At 49.1% G+C, this 18,290-nt stretch overlaps 1 protein-coding gene across 14 annotated transcripts in view; it reads right to left on the bottom strand.

Moving 5' to 3' along the window:
* The window catches only part of LOC3290433 (homeobox protein cut), a 169,516-nt gene that overhangs the window by 8,952 nt on the left and 142,274 nt on the right, over window positions 1-18,290 (bottom strand). The window lies entirely within an intron of this gene.

The following is an 18,290-nucleotide window of genomic DNA, read 5'->3' as shown; positions in this document are numbered from 1 at the left end:
AAGGACCGGATGGCATTAAAGCGATCCCATTCGCCCTCAGCGATGACTTTGATCGATTTTCACCGATCGGCGCGTTTGGCGCAACGCGGCCATTTTGCGCCTCGAAAGCATTGTAGTAAGTGAGTGAGTGTTGTGTGGTGGTGGTGGGTACTTAAACGGTAGGGTTGTAATTTTTCTAACCTCACTTTATTTGACAGCTCGGGAGTAGACAGTGCTGCGCGTGCTGTATATGTCCTCGGTGGGCGCGTGGGCACGGCGAGGGTCATGGCCCCGATAGGGTGTGTGTGTGTGTGTGGAGTTTATTTTCGTCCCCATTGGCCTCTGTGTCAAGCAAAGACAAGCAAAACAGCAAAAAAAAAAACCCTCCGAGATGGGGATCATAAAAGCGAATACCTATAAATCACATGTCTCGTAAAAAGTCGATTCCTCCCCGCGAGCGGTTTTGTTTTACACCCGTGCTGTGAGTGTGTGTGTGATGACTGGCGGTCGTCGATGTCATTTTGCAACAGGGCGCAAAACACCCGAAACCCGAAGCATCTTAACGATCTGTGACGCTGCAGTGTGCGTTTGTCCTTGATCAAACGCCCAATTCCGCGAAGTGACAACGATACTTGCCACCACTTGCCCGGGGGTACCGGGTGGCGGCCTGGTTCCATTCGAAGAATCAATCAACCCGCAGGCACGGAGCTCGGGCTTCTTCGGGGCTTCGGGGATCCCATCAAATTAGTCATTAGCGCACGCAGAGGGCAAAACGACCGAGGCGCCGAGGGCCCGGGCGCACGTAATTGGCCAACAGCACGCAAATCCCAAACGCGCGGCCCAGCGTCGTCTGTCATTAAACGGAAGTCAGCAGAAGCATCAGCAGCAGCAGCAGCAGTAGCACTCACAAATCGAGAGCCAGAAATCTCAAAGGCTCGCCCGATTCGCCCGATTGATGAAGTCTTGTGCGCCGGAACGCCGGTGCCATCAAACGGAAGACGAAGGCAGGATATGGGTTTGCTTGTAATCGCTTGCCTCCTTGGACCGCTCTTCCGGTAGATGGCATTCAGTGAAGGAGTCGTTTCCGATGAGACTGGTTCACTGTCTGCTGGGTGTATCGTCTAATGCTGCTGCTGCTGCTGGGTCTGCGAGAGCAATGGCTGAGTAATTACAGCGAAATGTGTCTGTCATTTGTATTTATGTGTCGCTCTTTTCTGTTCTGCCACCCAACCGATATCGTCAGAGATCCGGGGGAAAAGAAAAGAGGGCACGAAAATAAAAAAAACCATTCCCTGTAGAGCCAAAAACAAAAACTGTCGGTTCCGAAGGTTTTGCGGTGCAGTTTTGTAAGAGATTCGTAGCAAAAAGAGAGCGAAAAAAAGGGATTTGGTCTGTTTTTTTCCATTTGCATCTCGATAGGGAGCAGCGCCCGTGCCATAGCATTGAAATCCTTCGATTGTGTGTGTGTCTGACGGTGGAAATGTGCCTTGTGCCCCGCGGTGTTGATGTAATATTTTTGATTGATTATGAATCTCTTTTCAATTTCGCTGCCGGGAAGGGCAGATGGCAGACAGCAAAACCCTTCGCAGATTGCAAGTAAGGGTAAATGCAGTTACGGGAGTGTAAGTGCAGCAGCTTCCTTATTCGGCGGGGTGAAGATCTGGGTGGATTTTGTGTGTGTTTTGTTTGTAGAGCAGCAAAACGCGCACCGCAAAAGGTAGCTTCGAGCGGCATTCGTACGCAGAGCATTTATTCCCCTGGGCGGCGACGCGTACTAATCACGGCAGCAGCTTCGGTGGATCGAACAAACCAAAAAACAACAACAGATTTATTTGATATTAATACGGTGAATGGAGGGAGAATGCATACAAAACCGCTGGTGTGTCTTTTGTGTTCGTCGTACCACGCTCCTTCTTCGCACAATATCTTCGCGCTTCAACACCGCGCATTGTTTTTTTAGTTGCGCGCGAATCGCAATAGGGACGCAACGGCACGCTTCGAGGCCCGAGGGCGAAAAAAACATACAGAAAAAAACCTTTGCTGACAGGATTTGATTATTTTCTTTGCCCGTTTGTAGGCTGCTTTAGGCGGATTCCCTCCCGCCCGTATCCCTAATTGAAATTGACAATCGAACAAAGTGTGCCCAACGACGATGGGCGAAGTAATTATAAATCAGGTTCAATCAATTTCTGAAGCACTTGTTCACCCTCGGGGCGATCGGTCGCGTATTGATCGGCAATGTTTGCACATTCGGCGGCTCAATTAGTAAGTGTGCACGTGTCGCGATACATGTTGTTGTACTACCGAGGCTCTCATTAACAAATCGTTAGAAAGTTATTTGCTTTTGGCTGTGGCTGCTGGTGAGTTGCGACACGGAGTGACCTATAATTACGCTAGCCAATTGGTGGATGTCCTCTGGAGTCACCTGTCACCCGGGAAAGGAAACGATAAACTCAATGAGACGCGTCCAGTTCCCTGCCTGTGTCCACCCTTGGTTCCGAAATGATTCCATTTCGTACTGCAGAAGCATACATTTTGCATTTTAAAATGTAGCGATCGTTCGGAATTATCACTTCATTAAGTTTTACATCGTACTGCACTGAGCGTAATGATCCCGAAAATGTGTCGATGGGTTGAGTCACACAAGACCCCAGGTTGGGACTGGGGCTAGAGTGTCGGGATGAGAGAGGCAGATCTGATTCCAAACGAACTGAATCAGTGTGACTGGGAAGCAGCCGGAATGCATCCCTGGATGGGTGTGTGTGTACGCGTGTGCACTTGCAGCCAGTATCACATTATTACTAAATTATTTTTATGACTCCACCCGTACCATCCAACAGCGGGAGGAGCAACAGGAGCAGCAGCAGCAGCTGCTAGAGTGGGACAGTGGAGATGGATTGAAATGGTCATTCGAACGACGTTGTAAAATTTGCGTTCAAATCGTCTCGTCGCCCGGAGCCCGGAATAATGCCAGCGTGCGAAATGGGGAAGCTTTTAATTATGAGGTGATGAAATAATTTGAAATTTTGGAATAATTAATACCGATTTAGCGCCAACGTCACCGTGGGCAGCGGGCCGTGTGATGCGAGTGTCACTTGCAATTAAAGTGCCGAATGTGTGTGTGTGTGAGAGCGTGGAGAGCTGGTGAAGCGAAATCGATGAACCCACCACCACCACCACCACCACCGGCAGCAAGGCGGACGAAAGCGCATTCGGGCATTCGGGTTTAATTATTCGCGCTGCGTCGGAAAATCTCGTCCAGGCGCAAATCTTCACCACAAACACTCTGCCGAGGCAGAGGCGGGCCAGCCCATAATCCATCTAATTTAGCACCGAACAGCTGGGTTTCGGTGCTGCTCGCCCAAGCAATGGAAGGAAGCCAATCGAGGGCGGGATTAGGAGTGTTTGGCTTCGGAAATGACTGCTGGAATGTGGCGGAATTTGCATTAGCAAAAGAAAGGCACCGGGGTGGAGGAATGGAGAGAGAGAGGGAGAGAGAGAGAATGAGAGACATTTTTCCTGGTGGCAAGTTACGATAATTGAATAACTAATACCGCCTAATAAAAATAATCTGAACGGAAAGGTCCTCCCGATTGGCACACCAGAGGGCACGGAGGGAAAATGTGTTTGCTGGGAGGTTTGCTCGAACCCCCTCCCCCCAACCCAACCAAAGAGGGCACGTAATTTATTCACCCTCCATTTTCTGATCGATCTGGAGTGTCTTCTAGACAAGAATCGAGCGCCGCGAAACGGAACCGAGGCTTGAGCAGTTTTTTTTTGTGTGTGCGTTGTTTTCGCACGTTGTTTTAACCTTGTGAGTGGGAAAAAGAATCATTTCTTCATCGACCCGATCTTTTCTTGGCCGGCTAAATAGACCTGCGTGTTCTTTTTTCTTGCTTCTGCCACATCACAAACCATTGTTCTGTTTCGGAAAGTTCCCCATGCTCTGGGAAAAAGAGACGATTGTGTGGAAAGAGACAAACAACGAGCGAAGGGCAAAGTCGGCGTGTTTTGGGGGGGTTTATCAGCTACCCATCCCCAGGAAAAAAAGGCAGTCCATCTATCGTCAGTCCAACTCCCCATGCGCGCGCGCGAGCTAAATGAGAACTAATTAATTCACTTTTCGGAAGCCGCGATGTATTGGATGAATTCGTAATTCGTTGTCTGCTGTGTGTGTCGATGGCCTGTGTGGGGCGAAAAGCGAAAAGTGGGCTCATTTTCTTCGCTTTTCTTTCTTTTCCGCTACTCCTTTCTGCTCAAGTTGAATTGATACGGTTGTTTTGCCTGCCAACAACGCGCGCTGTAAAACGGTTCGTTTTTGTGTTGTGGGACGCTTCTCTCAATGTCACGCATTTCAGCACTCCAACTCTGTGTTGCGCGTATTGATAAAGCGTATTTTATGACAGTTTTCAACCCTCCCCACCCCACCCCACCGTTTGGACACACGAAACGCGGCCCGAATGGCGCAAAACTAATGGAAATATTAAACATTCATCCTAACGATCACACGCCGAAACAAGGGCGGCGGGTGGGTGGTGGTGGCATCCTTTTGGGAAACGCAGTGGGGGGAATAATTTTACACAGAAAGAAAAAAAAACCGAACCGGCATCGACATGCATTGGCAATAAAAATGGGAAGCAAACGTTTTTCGGCCATTTAAAGCGGCATCTCCCTTTGCGTTGCTACAAACGCGCCATAAATAAATATGGATTTTTATTAACAAACGCTCTCACCTTTCTTCCCTAACTCCCGCCGCGATGGAATGGGAAAGGGTAAGACAGTTTAGCTGGAGAGAGAGGGGAACGGGGACGGAGTTTGTGTACTTTTTTGTTTCGTGTGGGGTTTAACAATGCATGCTTTACAAGGGCATGCAAATGTCATCCAAACCGGGAGGGTGACGATTATGCCATTTTCGGTGGAAATCACATAAATTCCTTATTGAAAGCAATTCTAACCCGAAATGAATGAAATAATAAGGAAAGAAAGGTATCCGGGGGTTGCGCAAAATGAAAAAAAAAACGCACAGCAATCCGGATATCCACCCCCTCGATATGGGCCCGCGAAGGAGGAGAAGGAGGAGCTACATTTCCTTTCTTTGATATTCAGTGCCCGCTTTTCACTTGCCGTTTTTCCTTCGGACGGGAAGGAATATTGTTATTAATCTCTCTCTCTTTCTCACACTCTCTGCTTCGTTTCCTCGTTCCTCGTGTGGTCTCGTGTGGTCTAATCTACATGTCAGTTGTTTATTACCTTCACCTTTCTCTCCTTTGCACCATCACCTCCATCCGCAGCAACAACTCTCCCGAAGCCGCGTCCCTTTATTTCTTCCCTATCGACGAAGATCACGCGGTCGTTGTAAAATATTCGCGGGATACAGGTTATTTATTTCGTATTTATGCGTCCCCGTCCTGCTTCTTCCTCTTCTTCTCCTCTGCACCGAACGACCGAGGGTGAAATGTCTCCGTTATGGTACGCATTATACCCACACCCACCGCACCCCTAATGCCTGCTCGAGGGTATGATTTATACTACACGAAAGAGACACATCCGCGATAGGGAGGGCTGGGGCGGAAAACCTTTATGAAATTGGCACGCCCGGGGTCGAGGGAAATTGACGAAATTGTCACCGCTTTTCCACGGCAGCGGATGAAGTAGCCCGAGCACTGGGTAGGTTTGATGAAATATTTTCAATATTTTTCCCATTCCGGGTGGAACTTTCACTTCGCCGCGGAGAGGGTGGATTTATTTGATTTTGTCGTCGGATGTCGCATAAAGATACCCAAGGACATACTCACACAGAGACCGGAAGGAGGATGTGCGCTGGAAAGGATGACGGTTTATTGAAGTGTAAACAGAGGGCTTTCGCCTTTGGGGGTAAAACACAGGGATGGCCGCGTGACGTCGTGATTGATAAATGTCATGTAATCAATTATCGTTAAGGAGAGTGAACGCGACCCGGGGCTGGGTGGGGAGGGGGTGGGGAGAGATTTCAGATCCTTGATGTGCCACTTTTGATCTCGTTCTCGTCTCTATCGCGTTTGGGTGGGTGGCCTTGAAGACGCGCAGAGATGGCAGACCGAAAGAACATTGCCGTGTCGCAGGATGGTGCCTGCGCACGCTGATTTATGGCAGATTGAGATTCGGCGAAAGAGACGCCCGGCCCGGGCCCGGGCGACGATGATGATGAGTTCGAATGCGTGATTTTTCGATTTTAATTACCCCGGTGGCGGGCGTCGGGTGCACAAGACGTCGGTGCGTCGGGCGACTTTTCACTTTCCGTTTGGAAATAGATCGATTGCGCGCGTATAAGGCCAACGGCATCGCTAACGCCGTACGCCGTGTGTCATCGAAATGTTATTAACCTCTCCAATCCCGCTCCATCCCGCCCATCGAAGAGCCGCGGGAATGAAATCGAATTTATAAATATGTCGCGCAATAATTAATTAATGTCGCGCAATGGTACGCGAAGCGACAGACGACGGTTGCGTTCGACATCGAAGTCGAAGCGATCGTTCGCTCATGCCTGTTTGCTCGCTGCGTATCTTTCTGCGCGTTTGTTTGTCGTGGAACATTTTGCATTAGCAACGGCTTGGCTTCGGTGCGACTCTGTGTGTGTGTGTGCGTGCTTTACGCTTTTCCTGCAACTCCGCGATGCGTGTGCGTGTTCGTGTGCGTAAACAAAGAAATGTCACTCGAGGAGCCGAGTTTTCCACACCGCGCCAAACCTAGACGCAGGGAACTCGCAGCTGCCGTCTGCCGAGACACAACAAGTGCAGCAAACCGGGCATGCAACCTTCGGGTGACAATATATTTATAATATTAGTTTATTGAAATGTGCGATGGCGAGGAGAAGGGGCGATGTTTTCCGGGGGATGATGAAGCAAGGGGATGATCGCACACACTAAGCCGCCAGATTCGCACGGCAACCTTCGTTCGCGCTACGGTTGGCCAATTTAAATTCATTCCCGCTTTTCGCTTCCCCTCGCACACACACACGTCGTTACATTGAAATCTATAGTTGTGTAAATTTTGTATCAATGTATATAAATAACCCATTTCGCGGCAGAGCGACGGTACAAGCTCGGTTGCCTCGTGTGTCTTGTGTCGCACACGCAAAAAACGCATGTTTGCCGTCACGAATCGGTTGCGATCACTTGCGATCGCACCCCGGGAGGAACCCCCTCCCCGGTTCGAGCGTTGTGTTGTGTGTGTGTGTGTGTGTATGTGCTGCACATTGTGGCACATTCCCGGCGACATTTCCCTCTTTTGTAGCGCTGCCCGGAGGAGGGAGGGATCGTCGTCGAGATCAAAGATTAAAAATGTGTCCTGTCACATTATTGCGTTTAATTAGAATGGACTGAATTCGCTGAGAGCGTGCCCTTCTGCGTGTTGGTATTTGTGAGCCGTTTATGTGTGTGTGTGTGTTCTCTGCTGTTTCGGTGGCATTAAATCACACCCATGCGGTTGTTGTTTTTTTCGCTTCGATTCGATTTATTGGCATCACAGAGCCGCGCGCAGTGTTTGACCCGCTTTACCCCGAGCGCGCCAATTAGTAGCTTTGTGTGTGTGTGTGTCGGGGGAAAATTGAAAGAAAATCATCCGATTCCGTTGCTGGACATCGTTAGGCGCCTTGTCATGTCTTGAGAAAATCCTTCCAATCGGGTTTTTGTTTGCCACGCCACGGTGCGGTGGTTCGGGGAAAACTTGCCTTCCATTAAATTGGTGTCCATTTTCCGACCATCGTGCTACTTTTGCCTCTTGCCGAGTCGAGGCAATAACGGCCCTGTGGTGTGGTGGGTGTTTAAGGCAGAGTTTAACATTTTTAATAATAAGCTTCGCCGTATTTGTGGTTTTAAATGCGAATGGAAAATGAAATATGGCCGTGGTGCGGGTACGGGATCGTTCGGTTGTTGTTCGTTGGTCTGCTGCGAGGAAAAACAGGGGACCATCTTTTGTCCACCCGAATGGGGTTGCATGTCTCCGGGCAATATGAACACGCTTTTTTATTCGAAATCTCACCGCTTGCTTCACCTTCTTCTCCGCTTGCAAGGAACGAAAGGACATCGAAGGTAAAACAGGACACACTCTGCCGATGTTGTTGTTGGGGGTAAGTGTATGTTTTGGAGAAAGAACAGAAAAATGGAGCAAAAATAGCAAAGTAGCATAATCACAACTCGATATCGGCAGGAGCAGCAGGAGCAGCAGGGGAGCACGCGGTACGCGGTATCTGTTTCGTCATTGTCGTCCTCGTGTCCTCGAGGGCTGCGGCGGCGCACCAAGATGGCCGCTTCCAGCTAATTAGATATTGTTTGCTTTTGACATGTAGTAGCACCGCGGTGATTGGATGATTAATGCCACTCAAACACGCCGTTGTCGCCTGTGCCACAGTCCACAGACTGTACGACAAATGGCCTAATGCTGACGATGACGATAGGAATATTGATAGGGTCACCGCTGTCCCGTCGAGAGCCGGCGACCAGTGCTGCGCGGCAGTGCTTCAAATCGAAGAAGGTTCCCTGTTAGTCCCGGCTCCCTTCGACTGCTTTCTTCAATAAGCGAAAAATCGGAGCTAGCCACTGTGTTTTGTTGGCCGATTCCCCCCAACCGGACCGACCGGCGGTACACTGCAGTGCCATAAAGTATAATTACAAGCAGCCGGAGCAAGCAGCCGCGCTGTACGCTCTCCAGGATATCGATAGTTGTAAATCAAAAGTCCGACTCGCTGCGACCGGTGGGACGGGATGACCCGTTTTGTGGCCGGTGGTCGAGTGGTCACTCGAATCCATCTATCAGAAATCCGCACACACACGACGCGAAAGTTCCGCGAGCGGGAATAAATTTCACATAATGAGTGTAATAAACAAATTAATAACCCGTGGGGAGAAGGGCTTTTTAGGTTGGGTGTAGTTTCCTGCCCCCTCTTCCCTCTTCGGACGTGACCGCACAATCTGCCCCATCCCCAATATCGAGGCTTTTCACCTATTAATATGCAAATTGGGCATATGGAAAGCTTTCATCATTTTCCGTCCGCCAGCGCCAACGACTCCGACCGGGCAACTGTTTCCGACCGGCTCAAACGAATGGAAACTCACTTTTGCTGACATTTCAACCGGAAGTGGTTCGCTTTAACTGTTTGACCGGCAAGGCTAAAGTTGTGCCTTAGTGGAGTGAGGGTTGGGCAGTGAAAAAGAAAATGGTTCCGTTTTCTTGTTGCGGCCAGCTCATTCGCGTTCATGAAAGATTGACGAATGGAAGCAAAGTTTTGAGCGAACTGCGGAACTTAAAACCAAGATTATTAGCACAGCATTCACGCAGCGTGCAGGTGGAAAGTTTTAATTAGTTAGTGTTAGCAAAAGGTTGCTAAAGGAAGCGGAAGCTTCTTCGTTCTCCGAAACAGCACACAGGAGTCGCACAAAAAGTTCGCTAAGGAGAGAAGCGAATAAAAACGGCTAACCGATTGGTTGGCTGTGGCGCGAACGAATTGCAACGAAAATGCACGCGTGCGGATTAAACCATGGCGCACTGCTCCACCAACTGCAGCTTCTGTACAGTGCTGTGTGTCGACCGGACCGGCGCTTGTGACACGCGGCGAAATAGCTGCGATTTAATTTAATTAATTAAAATACTTCATCACTATCGCACTTGACGCTGTCTCTCTCTCTCTCCCGCCGCGCAAACGAACGCGAACACACCATGTGTTTGTCGATCGTCGTCGGCCCTTCCCCTTCGTTCAGCCGGGTGGCAGGGGGTGTGGAAATTGGGCCCGATCTGATCCCAAATTCGCGCTCGAGAATAATTACACATTAATTAATACATTCCTCTTCACGCCGGACTGTGCCACTAAGTGAGCACTAAGTTTTTGTCACCGAGTGTGCTCACGCTATATTTAAGCGCATCGACGACGATCTGGCATACCACCCAGCGGGGTGTACGGTTTGCTTTGTATCCGCCCGTGTATGTGTTTCCGCTCGTAAACTGGTCGATCCACCGTCCCATCTAATCTGCCGCATCGGACCAGGCGGCGGTGGTGGAGCAATAAAATGAAATATATTCTTTTATTTACTACACACTCACACACTCTCTCTCTCTGTCTCTTTCTCGAATCGGTGCCGGATTGAACGAATAATTGCGACACCGATCCGGTTGTTCTTCCCCGAACATCTCCGCCCCACGGCTGGGCAGGTGGCCAGAACGATGATGACGAATGACAAGAGCCCCCGAAACAGGGGCCCATGTTTGTTTACAGTTGTTTGTGAAAAGAGATTTTCGAGCGGTGATTGTGAAAGTGGCCCTCGGCGAAAGGGCTCAACCGGGTACCGATCTCGGTCGGCTTGGGTCGTGAGGAAATGTCAAATTTAGAGATCATCGCCCAACCAACGGCCGGGTGTCGGGTGTGATGGCATTTGATGGCCCGCGCAGATAATGTAAGGATTTGAGAAAATAGAAACAGCAACGCGATGAACCCCATTAAAACAAGGTCAAATGCAAAAAAAAACGCCTTTGTGCCCTTTGTGCTTGCCAACTGATTTGTCGTTCGAGTTCAATCGTAACAATCAATAGTTCATAAAGTTTCATCGCACACAAAACTACCAACTACCAGGCGTCCACTTTGCTCCGCGGATGTTTGATGTTTGACTTCCCCGGCTAGACGTGTTTTGACCTCGAAAAGTTTTCGACTGACTTGTCGAAATCGACACAAATCGGTTTGATAGACGTCTTACGATTCTGACGTCTTAGGAATTGGTTGTTGCTTTTTCGCCTTCGGTTTGTAGGTAAGAACCGGCCCCAAAACCCTAGGTCAAAGTTTTGAGGAATTATTTTGATTTGTTCGTTGATTGCTGGTAGACCTTCGACAACCCGCGGGTCCTTCACGCGGCTGTGTGTCATGCTGTACGGCAGAAATCAATCAATGGTATCAAGCGGTAGGGAAGAAAAAAATAAAAACAAGCTGCTGTTGTTTTCGATTTCAACAGTCGGCACCGCTGTATCGTAATGGATTGTGACGCGTGACCTCCGAATCAGCGCTGTGCACCAGAATCTTCAAGAAACCGAAAAACTCCGACTTTTCGATCTTTCTTCATCGATTTATAGCCGTGAGATATGTAGTGTGTTGTATTATTCTTGCCCTCGCTGTTGTCGTCGTCGCTGGCGGTGGCTGGCGTGGTTTGTGCAAAACGGGGATTATTTGTGAGTTGAAAATGTTAAAAATAGAGCGACAGGTCGGAGTTTAGTTCTGCAAAGGTTCGCCGTTCGCCATTTGCTAGGCGGTAGCGGTGGGCAAGGTGTGAAAAGCAGAACATCCCCGCACGACCGCCTGACAATAATACAGATAGGCATAATCAATTATTTTCCCATTTTCTTAATGCCCGCTCGGTGCTCAGTTTGGGGTGGCGGCGCAGTTAGCAGTTGTTTTCCGCCCAGACACAATCACCCCAGGCACCTGACAACGTCTACCACTGTGTCGTGTCTGTGTGTCTGTGTGTGTGTGGATCAATAAATTATAAAAACAATGTTTTCAACCGACCAGCCGATGCGATAAACTCTCGCGGAATAAGCGGTTTGTTGTGTAAAGGCGGCACAGACCTTTCATCTGGCGTGTGAGCGAATCCGGCGAGCAACATTTTGTGATTGTGTAGCTAATGCCCGCTGCTCGCTGCACTCACGCTCACGAACGATCGGGACGCTCGAAATAAACTCCCGCTTGGGTTGGGTGGTCCAAGGATCCATGCCCATGGTGTGACCGTTTTATCGCGTACGCCCCTGCGCCTGGCGGACCGTTCCAGTCACTTTCATTTTCATTATTTACAATAATTAGCTATAACGTCCGTGCGCGCGCGTTAAGAATGTGTCGTCGATGATGAAGCGTCGCGCGTCCCATCCTTGGTCGCCGGCTGACGGCATTCAAGGAAAGTACAAACAACCCGCAGGCCCGCAGTACAATGACTTTCGGCGTGGACCCACGCAAAGCCGACCGTCCGTGCGGTCCGTGATAGTCTGGTCCGCTTTTTTGACATTTCTCGCTTTCTCGTTACGGAAGATTTAATTGCACCGCAAACGAGTGCAATAAAATGCGTATTCGTGCGTGAAGAATTACAATGGCACGGCAGTGGCCGACCTGCTGCGTGCAGTCGCGGATGAAACGATGATTTGGGTGAAATTCGTTTCGCCGCTCGTGCGCCGCCGTTTCCTTGTGCTTGGGTTTGTGTCTGGCTTTCCTTCCTCCCCTGTTGCGATGGGAAAGGTCGAACTGTGCCGAATTATTACCACCAAACAGTCGAAAAATTTCATTTTCGATTTCGGGATTATTCATTGATCTAGAAATTCGTTTGATCGTCAATATGGTGTGTTATTCATTTTTGGGGCATTTTTTTGCCTTTTTTGTGGGAAAAAAAAATATTAATTTGCAAACCACTTTCCCTTTGAGTTGGAAAAAGCCATTTGCTTTAATCACAGCACAGAAGGATGAGCTGTTCATGCTTTTGGCCTTTATTCTCAACCCCATTTTTCTCGCCCGAGAAACAAGAGGAAGAGTGCATTATCATGCAATTAAAGTCATGCAACTATGAAGGGGCCAGTTCAACCCGTTTGACCTCGGCTCGGAAGGACACAGAGCCGCTCACCAGAAGAGACAGAAATCTGTCAAAATGGGCTGAGAATGGGGAAAAGGCAAACTTTTCCTACCCAAATCGGCAGACGGTTGCCATCATCATTACCGACGATAGGAGAGAGGTACAACTGCCTCCCTTCCCTGTCTCCACCCACTGTGCCGGTGTGGTGTGGACAGTGTTTAGAGACAGAGGTTTAGCCGGATGTTGATCCTTGACCGGGTGGTGTGCAACAAATGCGTGTTGCTATCCCGAGCTTCACCAGTTCCACCGCCGCGCTCTGTCGTGTCTGTGGCAGAGATAAAAGAGCAATGATCGTCCCCATGGCCGATCGGCGGGATGGGGAAGAATAACTTTTATTTAGTGCGCGGAGTAGTACGGGAAGATGTCTTCATTTCGGGCGTTCATGTTCAGACGACTTTCGGCCGTGGTTGGGGCCGGCAGGAAGTGGCAACCGGGTGGCTAGTTTACGATAAATACCCCAGTCGCAAATCCATATCCTTTCCCGGGGAGGAGTGCGACGCAAAACTAACGAGCTGGTCCTTTTACCCGACGATAGTACGTACCTCCTTACCCAAACCCGACCACGGCAGGGACATTGGGAACCGGGAATGGGGTAAAACGGGTCCCGAGTTTCCTCCGCCTTTTTGGGTTTGGGAATGTTGAATTTTTCCGGCAATTACGCTACGCTCGACCTTTTCCCGGGGATGAGGGGCGCATGTGCTTAAGCGGGCACCCTCAACTTATCGAACGCAATTAATTGTGAATTATCGGAAGATAAATGCCCCCGAACCGGGGAGCAGAAAACTATAACAGCGATTAGACCCCTGTTCAATGTTTAATTGATCGATAAATCAAGCCTCGGTCTCGGTGTAGTGGGTTGATTTAAAATGGCCGCAAAAGTGGGCACACACCCAACAGCCAACATGGACGGCGGTGGCTCATCGTCTGGGGGGTGGTAAGCTTTCGAACCTTCTCGGGCAATTGTTGGGTGAAGCAGAACGAGGGAACCTTAAATGTCAAAAGATCACTCATATTTGCTCATTGCTTTACGTGCACACACACAAATGCTCTTGTATATGTGTATTGTACCAAGTGCTCTGATCTGTGTGCGCTTTCTATTCAGCTGAACAAACAAAGAGCCAATGGCGGAAGGGGGATGAAAAATCGCGAAAAAGAACGCCGCGAAAGAGATAGAGCGGGGAGCTGGCAGACAGACAAAGACACAACAGCACAGATCGCATCTTCTGGTGAGCGAGCTTCATTGCGTTTTTCGACGAGCGAGCGAGCAGCAGAGCCGCCAAATGACGTTTAGCTTTAAGCATCATGCGGCCACATCAACCGGCGGCTGACAACATGATGCAGAACCGTTACCGTACCGTGGCTGGTGGTTGTGTGTGTGCGTGTGTCTGTGTGTAAACTTTGGAGCACTGGAGGAAAGCTAATACCCATGAGAACTTGTTCCCGCAGGGCCTATTGTTCTGCTGTCATTTGATTGAACTTGCGGCAGTCGCGTTTGCTCCTGACGTTTTGCGCTGGTGGCAGGCCGTTGGACGTGACGAGCTGCCGAGCGGACAGAGCGAGACAGCAGTAATGATAGTAATCAGATTATGAACATTTTTCTTGAAATTTTCTCCCTCTCCACGCACACAAACATATACCAGCGCTTGCATTTGACCTCAGGTACCCAAAAAACAAGAGGAGCCCTTCGCGGTAATGCTTCGCGTTCGATAATATCTTGGTCGTTTCATTTCCTTTTGATGTAGCGTATGTGTGTGTGTGTGAGTGTGTTTGCGTGCTTTTTTGTGAACACATTTTTACCTTTTTACATAAAGTGGATATTTTTATGATATCTTCGCGCACCGCGTTTGCCGTGGAGTCGTTGTATAAGGCATCCAGAGCTGCCGCCACGATCAGGCTGGATCGTTGAGCATAATTTATGCTGCATCGTTTCGCCACAGAGGGACAACACCGAGACAGAGATCGGCTCGTTTGTAAAAGATTTATCATTAGTTTTTCATGATGGAAGCTTTTTTTCTACGTTGTTTCGCAAAATGGTTGATAAATTGTTTCGTTCTGTGTCTTGCTCAGGTACTTCATCTTGGTGGTTTGGGAATTCTTCTGCCGCCCTGGATACAGCGTCCCTTTTTTCGGTCAGTGCAAAGGTGTCCAGTGTTGGGTCAAAGTTTAATAGCTGTTTAACTGTCGATAATTTCATCAGGCATTTTATATCCCAAGCGAGGGAGAGTCATTCACAATCGGTCATTGGAGGATCTTTCGAGGCGATGCACAGTTTGCTGGGCAGATAAAGATGGGGTTACCTTGATTACAGTTTAATTGGGGACATATTTTACGAATCCTTTGCTGTGCTTATGCGTGTGTGAGAGAGTGTGGTTAGGCTATAAGGTACGGAATGCACGATTTGTCAACTGTCACGCACAGAATGTACGTAATTTTACTTGCAGGAGAAGTCCCGTTCTAAAATACTTGGCCTGCACTGGCTGCGAGGGGCGTGATTGGACGGGTGCCGTAACGAGTAAAGCATTCCACATGACGATTCCCCGCACAATAGGATGGATATAAATGTTTACCAATCATTAAACTGGTTCAGTCCCTTGCCAAGGAGGGGTGGCATTTAAAAAATGGGTAAGGAACGGCTTCCGAGCGGGTTTTTGGCAGACGAAATTTGATGATTTTTAATTTCCATCTTCTCCTACGGTCGGGTGGAAAAGTTTCGAGCAAAGGCGCATGGGTGTGTACTCCCGCTGGCGTCGGCAACCCCTTATGATATGTTTATTTTGTGCTGCGGAGCGTAAAAATCGTTCGCTGGTGCCCCCTCTTTTCGAACTGCATGTGTATAAACCTTTTTCGGCGCACACTTTTCGTACACTGCGTCAATTAATTGATGAACGAAAAAAGGGTTACACCCCGCGGAGGGAGGGAGGTGGAGGGAAAAGTTTTTAATCTCCACCACCACCCACTACGTCGTCTGTCCTCATTTTGGCCTCATTTCCATATGTAAACACACACACACACTCATGTGTGTCTTGAGACGACAGACTTCCTTACATGCAATGGGGTAGAACACGAAGACAGTGGGAAAGGAGCATACGACGTTGCATGTTGCCTTTAGCCCGAAAAAAGTAACCCCAACCTCTGAGGGGGGGTGCGTGAGATGGAGAGAGGGGTTGTGTGCCCCGGAAAAACTCGCCCAAGAAATGAAGGTTTTTTTTTCCTTGTCGTGAGCCCAAGAACTCACTAACGACCTCCGCAAAAAGAAGCACGAAGGAGTGAAGTTTAATGAGCGGATTAGCGGTAATCGATTTTTCCTGCCCTGGCCTCCCTGTGCCTCAGAGTTTGTTTGGGTTTCTCCCAAGGAGGGGGGGTGTGCAAAATAAACCGAGGGGGGGTTTTGAAATAAAACAGCCCAGAATGCCCCCGAAACCGATGGTAACTGGGAAAATTCCATTGGCGCAAAAAACTCACCACCACCAAACTGCTTGTTGGTGTAAAAATGCGCCAAACTCCTTTGGTGCGCTGCTGCCGTTGTCTTTATTGTGCCTATAAATTGCCTTTATCTATAATTTATTCAAGACGGCAATTATCGCAGCACAGAGAGAGGGAGAGAGAGAGAGAGAGAGAGAGAGAGAGAGAGCGCGCAAGAAACTTTCCACTGCAGGATATTGAGATGTTCGTGTAGGTATCGGCGCTAGGCATTCGGAAAATGGTTCAGCGAGTTCTGGGGTTGGGGGCAAGAGGTTCAAGACGGGACGTCCCCCGACCAGTAAGCGATTCGCGGATCAGCAGCGGAACGCATGTATACTTGCGCGCACACATGTGACCACCCTCCCCAGCGGCGGGAAGGTAGCACAGAAAGGCAAACAAGGATTTCGCTGCGAGGGAACCTTTAATGACTTGAACAAAAAGCTGTCTTTCTCACCAGCCGGCAAAGAAGCTGTGTTTGATGTGAATAATTGATGAATTTGGTTGTGTTTGCGTGGGCCTTAAAATCGTGGTGCATATTTAAATTATCCCGATCGATTAATTGAACAAGCCGTCAAATGGGTGGAAAACTCTTGCGAGGGTTGGGTCGGGAAAGGATTAGCAAGAAAGACGGCGAAGACGCTGGCAGTTTGGTTGCGAAGGTAAAGACAATTAATCAAATTTTCAAATATTTGAACCGAACTTAACATGGGGAAGCTACGGTACAGAACCATGGTTGGTTGTTTGTAGCCGTTTTGTAAGCAAACCACTTGACAGCTGTCACCCATCTGGTAGTTCCGTGTCACTGTGCGTTCGGCGCTGCTTGATAAGCTGCTGCACGGACGTTGTCGACGGACCGACGGATATCCGGACCACACAATCATCTGGACTGCTGCTGCTGTGTGTGTATTCGTTCTTCCCTTTGCTCCCTGTGTGTCTCGTTGACAAGTTTGCAAGAGCATTTGTTTCCTTTGCTGGTAGTAATTATTGCATCCAGAGCAGCACCTCCCACCATACACTTCATACCAAGCCCTGCATTACCCCGGCAACGCATGCTATCGACATTTGTATGACAAATAATCGCCGGCAAAGGCAGGCAACCGGCACAAATCAAAGCCCTTTGAGCGCGAATGTCAAAGCACCACAATTTCAAAGGACGAGCTTCAATCGATGGAATGATTCGTTTGAATATGATGGCCCCGCACCCATCACCGCCGCTGAGTGCGCGGGTAGGTTTTTATGATTAATCAAAAGAGCAACTGAATTGACATTCTTTCTATTCTCAATCGCTCCGACCTGTCAAGTGTGCAGGCGCGCTGTGAACAGGGGGCACAAGAATCCCAACCACTTGGCGCAAATGGCAATTGCGCCGGATAGCGGAACGAAGGATTGAAAAGCGGTGGTGCGCACGGGCGAAAGGGCGAATCACAATGAAATATTAATTATGAAACCAATCGCAACGATTGGTCGCGGGAGTGTGCAAAAAGAAATCAAAACGGCACCACACAACAAAAAAAACAGGGATGCTGCTCGCTATCGCAGCAGCGAAATTGCAGAAAAACTTTGCACAACACAAATGAATGAAAAGCATTTTCAAGTGGCTGATGGCGCAGCGCTATGGCATCGTGGAATCTGCCAATTTCGGGGTAGAGATTTCGGTATTAATCCCGCACAAGAAGCGATCTGTGGAGCGTGACTCGGGATGGCGAGTTCCCGGGAAGACAAACACAACCCCTTTACCTTAGACTTGCACGGTTTCATCTTCCATCTTCTTCTACCAGCGTTCCAATTCCAGCTTGAGGATGCACTTTGCGAAAAGCGCTTTGTTTTCGCTATCGTTGCACAGAGATAGAGAGAGATATTGCAACGGCGATGAAGATGGAGGAATCGGTTTCTCCACCATCGGGACACGGTAGCTGCAAAGAATGCTCGGCTACAAATTGCAGCGCCCGAGCACTCCGGTCCCGGAAGCAAAGCGTATCGTATCGTCTGGGAAGGAAACTTTTTTAATAAAACATCATTTATGCTGGCGAACGAGCGACTTCTTTCGCTCGCGACGTCGGGCTGCACATTGGGATATTAATGCAGCTTTGCAGAAAAGCAACTCCTGCATCCGGCGGAGTTGTGTGCTGAGCGCTTTTCCTTTTTTTGAATCCTTCCTCATCACTCGCGTAAAACCCCACTTCCCACCGTTTTGTAATTTCATCGTTCATCATTGGAAGT

This window comes from Anopheles gambiae, chromosome 2, assembly GCF_943734735.2.
Source record: "Anopheles gambiae chromosome 2, idAnoGambNW_F1_1, whole genome shotgun sequence".
NCBI lineage: Eukaryota > Metazoa > Arthropoda > Insecta > Diptera > Culicidae > Anopheles > Anopheles gambiae.
This window is presented reverse-complemented; position numbering and strand designations above follow the sequence as displayed.